The sequence below is a fragment of the Lathyrus oleraceus genome, chromosome 4, assembly GCF_024323335.1.
Source record: "Lathyrus oleraceus cultivar Zhongwan6 chromosome 4, CAAS_Psat_ZW6_1.0, whole genome shotgun sequence".
Taxonomy (NCBI): Eukaryota; Viridiplantae; Streptophyta; class Magnoliopsida; order Fabales; family Fabaceae; genus Lathyrus; species Lathyrus oleraceus.
Window position 1 is genome coordinate 69,060,821 of NC_066582.1, and position 6,734 is coordinate 69,067,554.

Here is a 6,734-nt window from a genome sequence, read left to right on the forward strand (position 1 = left end):
GTTTGGTGTCCATGCATTTTTGTCATGAGTGTTTTTATGAGTTGCGGGTTAATACGAAAATGCACCTCCGTATTTGTTTAAAATCTAATTTTCCAAAAATACGGAAGTGAATTTATGTATTTTGTTTGTTTGCATTATTTGGGTTGATTTTCAATGTGTTTCATCTGGATTTAATTTTTTTCTACTTTGTATTGCTTGTGTGGTTTAATTATAGGCAACATAGTTGATAACTAATATCGATTGAGGCTCGGCAGAGTATCGCAGAATGCATTGGTTCACATGAAATAGCCTTATCTCACAACCACCAGTCAGTTCTAGTTCTTTTAGTCTGTAGGCGTCAATTTTTAGGGTCCAGGCATCTTCGGCTTCGTCTTCTCAAAGGAAACAGATGTCACATTTTGATGCCTAAGAAGCCCCACAAGTCCATATTTATGCATCTGTTATCGATGATGCAGTTGTTTCTAAGAAGTTTGGAGGAGGCTCGTATGACTTATCATTGTTGCCTTTATATGTGAACCATGTTGTCAAGCATGTGTGAGATGAAGTGGTAAAATTTATCTGTATTTATTCTTTGAAACAAATGTGCTATCATATTCGAACTTTCTGATGATAATTTATTTTTCTGCAGTATCGTGATGCTTTAAAATGCATCAACCATGGTTGGAAGATTGTGAGGTAGCAGTTGCCTAAGGAGCGGTGGTTTCACGATACGGTGTAACTATTTGTGTTGCGAGATTCATGAGTATTATGGTTTACCTCAGATACTTCACTGACTTAGAGGGGATTCGTGAGTACAACTGGGGGTTGTTTGTTTCGTCTACTTGTACTCAAAGTTAGTTGAAGGTTATCTTTGGAAGATCAAACAGATGACATCTAATTGCAAGTTGTTGATGATAATATATTTGCATCCTTTACTGTTTTCGTACCATTTTCATAACATTTATGCGACGCCATTACTAATAATTGATATGTACCATTTTCAGATATGGATTCTCCAGCATTTCCCACGCATCTTCGGTTGGTCGTAACTTGATGGCTACATTGAGGATATGCCACATGTTTGTGCATTCGTCTCACTCAAAAGGAATCAATCAACTGAGTCCTTCAAAATGTATCTTGATCATACAATACACGATGATATACAATTTCGACCATACGCCTTTCACCGTCAAATGTGTCCCTTATATGACATAGCATTCTACTCTAGATGGTTGACTTGTGGGTCATATCTGATGTATCCATATTTAACTGAGTGAGTCATGCGCCAGTTCGGTTAATGCAGGTTATTCCAAAAGAACCATCTATGTTTACTCCTCTTATAGCCCACAAAGATGTATATGGCATGTATGAGGATTTCCTTAGTCATTTGGTATTAGCCGAGGCACGAGGTATATTAGCTCTTAACGAATGGAGTTGTGCATACGGCTATGTCTAGTGGTATTTCAGAGTGTCAAATCCTTACATGACACCAGATGCTGAGGGAGTGCCAACTAGGCCAACTCGTTAGGAGATATTAAAGGAGGAGCGGGCAAGGGAAAATTATGTTGTTGATGTGTTTTCTATATGTCAGCGTATTATGGATATTGTGCGAGAGGGTATTCTCATGGGAGACTTTTTATAAGGAACTTCTAGGAGGCCATTGTAGATGTCATTCTTACTGAGGCATGAGCATTGCAATAAGGAGGCAGCGAAGGAACAGATGGAGTCTGACATACGCAGTAGTATAATATTTGTATTAGGGATTATGGATAGTATTATCATTTGTTACTTTGTTATTTTGACTATATTATGGTTTGAGGATTGATTCATTTATATATGTCATTTTCATCTTATTAAATAAGTGTATGGTTTAATTTATGAAAATTTTATTATGATAATAGAGTTATAATACATGGTCTATTACACCGGTGTATTTATAAAAAATGACAAAATTTACTACATATAGAGTGAATACGAAGTGTATATCTGTATTTTGCTACAAAGATGCATCTATGGACAAAAAAAATTCAAAATGAGGGTGTCTCAATTAGGAATGGTTGGGTTCATATAGATGTCGTACCCCAATTTTGTCCTACCTTTTATTTTCTTGTTTAGACCTCCAGGAGGTATTATAGTGTATAACCCTTACTCTAAGTATTGATTATTAAGCCTTACACCTTTATGATGTTGAGGTAAGATGACCATTTGGCCCTTGGCCATGATCATTTAGAGGTTAGAATAAGAGTCTTAGATTTATACATAACATGTCTTCATTCCTGATGTGCATACAATCGTATTTTAATGTTACTGGAGGTCCTCTTTGGTTTTACATTAAGAAACCTTGTTTTCTATATTCCAAAGCATTGACTATTGCTATATTTATTGAAAAGTGATTGGACTCATTCATATTATATCATGTTTTATAATAACTTAGATTACAAGTATTTGTTTAATCTAATATGAGTTAAGATGGGCTTTGTTCTTATTCATAAGGTTAACACATATTTGATCTAGATCATTTTAGTATCATGAGTTATGGACTTGGAAGGATAAGTGTTGGGCTTGAATATTTGCTATGTTTTAAATTAAGCTTTTATGGTCAAATATAAGACCCATTGTCGGATCCATCTTTAGGTTCTAAATTGCTTGGATAATTAGGAATAAGGAAACATGCACCAAGGTTCACTATCTTAGAAAACCAGGTTGCATTCAAAAGAGATATAGAAACTTTTATCCTCACATACCAAAGTTACATTCAATAATACTTTAGGAAATTTTACATAAAAATACAAAGAATCTAGTCTTTGAATGTACATTTGAAACATTTTGTCCATTAACCTATGCATAATCTTCTTCAGAATCCTGTTTGTACATCACTAAACTCTCTTCTCGAAACTCCCATTAAGCCATCTCTTCACTTGAATCCCACCCTTGTCATTCCTGACCTGTTAAAAAGAGGAAGAGTTGACTTAGATTCAAATCATGATCTACATCTGATTTAATGCATTACATGAGTTATTATCTTAATACATTACAACCTAATCACATAACATGCTCCAAGACCTAATACCTTGGTCGGATTTCCAATTGAAAGAGGAATTTTTCTGCCTTTCCCCTAAATGTCACCAGGATGATCCAATACATTGGCCTTAACATCTAAAAAATCATCTTTGGACCTGTAAATGTGATTTGCCCAATCATCAAGATAAGCACGACAACTTGCACCAAATGTCAAACACACTAGCTCTGCAAAATACCAACCACTCCAATCCATAAGGCAATAATAGGGCACTCATCTACAACAATGCAACAACTAATATACCAGTTCAAATATAACACAAGCTAGTAGTTCATAGACAAGAAGCAATATGAAAATCAATACAATTCATATAGCAAGATCAATAAAGGGGGTCATCACTAACAGGCTCAGGTTCATGACAGAGTTTCACAATAGGGATACAAGGAAAATATTTCATACAGCTAGCAGGTTAATAAATGTTTTATCTTACTACAACAATTAAGAGATACCACCTAAAAACATGTCAGCAAGGTATAAACATACAGAGAGGGAAAAGGAATTTTGAGCAAAAAGCATTGTGCACTTCCTCTCATGGACCATCCCATGAAATCATGGATATATACAAGTCTCACTAACGATTTGATTCCCAAAGACATCACAGCTCACCATTTTCCTCATAATTCCCTCACGAGCAAACCAAATATTCAAAGAACTCACATGTTTGTACCCTCTCTCATTACCCTATTCATCCCCTATAAATAAGGGGTATTATTCTATTGAATAAGGAGAAGAACCCACATATTGTTACTCTGCAAAAATTCATCAAAACCATTACCTAAAGCTCAATCTTCCTAAAAACTAATCATAGTTTTATACTAAAACTTTGATATAGGTGAGATCAAACCCTTACTTTATGCGACACAGTAAATAACAAAGTTCAAGGAAGATAGAAAGACAAGAGGAGTATGACTTTGAAAAGCATAATGGGAGTAGAGCAAGACTTATCTGTTGGTCGTCGGAAAAGCCATTGGACTAGCTCCGATTTGGTAAGTTGGCTTCTTTTCCCCCATTTTCTTGCTACCACCATCTTCGCCCTGATATCCTGAATAAAACCCCCATGTTGATTGCCTTGATCCCACGCTATATGAACCCTAATTTGAAAATTAGGGTTTCTGGTTGTTTGTTCTCCTTTCTTGAAATTTTGCTCTGATTAGGGTATATGAGGTTGTTTGGGTTAGGTTTAGTGTTGGAGGTTTTTATTTTTTCACGTTTTGATTTTGTGGGCTTTGATTAGGTTTTGATTCGGCCATTTAGAGAGGATTTAGGTAAAAATGAGGTCGGATTTGGATAATAGAGAAGAAATGAATGGGGTAGTGTTTAGGTTTTGGGCTTTTGAGGTAGTGACCCACCGGATAAGAAGGTGGCGTCGCCGCCTGTGACTGGCCACCACCGTCTTCTTCAATGGGACTTGGTCGGAGGTGGGGATCTGAACTTGCAGAGCAAGGAGCACTCTGAAGTGAAGAGAGAGAAATGAGTTCATAAAATGAGATATTTCTCTCACATCCAGGTTTAAATATATTGGCCCCTTTCTGCACATGGAGGCTGTCGCACCTCGAAAAATGGGGATACGACTACAAAGCGAAGCGCGATCGCATGCTCGCAATGATTGACTGAACAGAGTCGCACCGAACTTTATTTATTCCTAAAAAGGAAAGGGGAAATATCGATAAAACCCAAGACAAAAGAAAGGATAAGATATGGTCATCGCAACCAATATCAGGGTTCGGGAGTCGATTACGCAAGGGGAAGGTATTAGCACCCCTCACGTCCGTTGTACTCAACGGGAACCATTAGGTCAGTTGTGTGCATTAGTGTTAGTTGAAATATTAAGCTTTTCGAATTATTAGGTGGGAAAGAAAGAAAGGATAAGAAAAGAATGTTTTTGGATTTTTGACGAAGGACTAAACCTAAGTTTTTTATTAGTGGGCCTGACAAGATTTAAAAATCCTGCTCCTACGTATCTCAAAAGAGAAGTCAAGGCTTACGTAGTTCTGGGTAGAAAAATGTTTGTTTGTTGGTCGATTTTAGCGAAAGCTATACTGTATTAATCGACGAAAATATTGTTTTACCCAAAACAGATGAGGAGTGGACGCATACCACCCATCGAACGGATTTATAAATCTACATTCGGAAAAACGTCATTTATCTCTACTCAACAATCGTGGCCGAAACATTATTTTGCATCACCTTAAGACAATATATCTTTCATTTATGAAAAGGTTTTTTTATTAATCACACGGCGGCGACAAAAGAATTTGATTGGTTGGAAGTATTTTGAGTGATGGCGAGAACTTGGATGAGCGAGATATACATCTCGAATCCTAGTCTCAGGAGTGCGCGGTATACACCACGTTCCATTTCCATCTTTATTAGCAAAAGTGTTTAATAAAGATTAGGTATTTTAGGTTTGATTGAGAAAGGGTTTGAAGAAAACGTATTGACAATTTTAGACGATGGCGAGAGCTAAGATAGGCGAGGCATACGTGTCGAATCTTAATCTCAGGAGTGCACGGTATACACCATGTTCCATTTCCATCTTATTTGAAAAAGTGTTAAATAAGAATTAGGTATTTTGAGTTTTGTTGTGAAAATGACTTGACCCTAGATCAAGTATTGATGGACGTTTAAGAGAAATTTGAATGAGTGTTTGAGAGAGAACAAAATGGATAAATTTGAATGATGGCGAGAGCTAGGATTGGCGAGATATACATCTCGAATCCTAGTCTCAGGAGTGCGCGGTATACACCACGTTTCACTTCCATCTTTATTGAAAAGGTCTTAACTATGAATTAATATGTTTTGAGTTTTTATTAGGAAAAATGGCTTGACGTTGAATCAAGCGTTTGATGAAAGTTTGAAAGAAAAAAAAATGGAATAGAATAGGAGGGAGAAATGAATTGATTTGTTTATTGAGAAAATACTCGACGTTGGATCGAGTCATTATTTTTGATCTTTTGGAAATGGTTGATTTTATTCTTGTGTTAGTATCTAACTAAACAGTCAAACAAATAAAGAAATAAAATAGTACAAAATTATTACACATCGGGGGAGTGGGGTACATTTTGTCAAATGGGGATTCAAAATCACGAAATAATTAAATCGGGCCCAAACAACAAATAATGCAATGTATGAGTGTAAGTTCAAGAGAACTGGCTCATTGTAAGAAAGCCCAAGAGTAAGCTATGTGAGGTTGATGGCGATGCTTAAAAAGCAATCGACTTACAAGGGTATGGAAATGGGTATTAATAACCTAAAATTAAAATAAATAGCAAGGTACTATATAGAAAAAGAAATTAAATAAAATAATAAACATAACAAATATAGACACAAAAATTGGCTATCCCCAAGTATCGAACCCGCTCCACTCAAGACCATGAAACTACCCTCTCTCCACTAGGCCATTTATGATTAGTTATTATCTTAATGCTAATTTGGATAAGTAAACCAAGATAGATTAAAAATTAGAATTAAAAAATAAAAACTAAGATAAAAAACAGTCTGTTGGACTACCAAGAAAAAACAGGAAATTAAACCCAGCCGCCTGGCTGTTGGGTTCTAGAACTAATGGATTGGGAATAACAAAAAGCAAATCATTACTATACACCAAAGTTAATGACCACTTGGAACACTAAAGGGTCACTTAAATCTTTTTAAAAGGATTTTAAATACTCTTAAA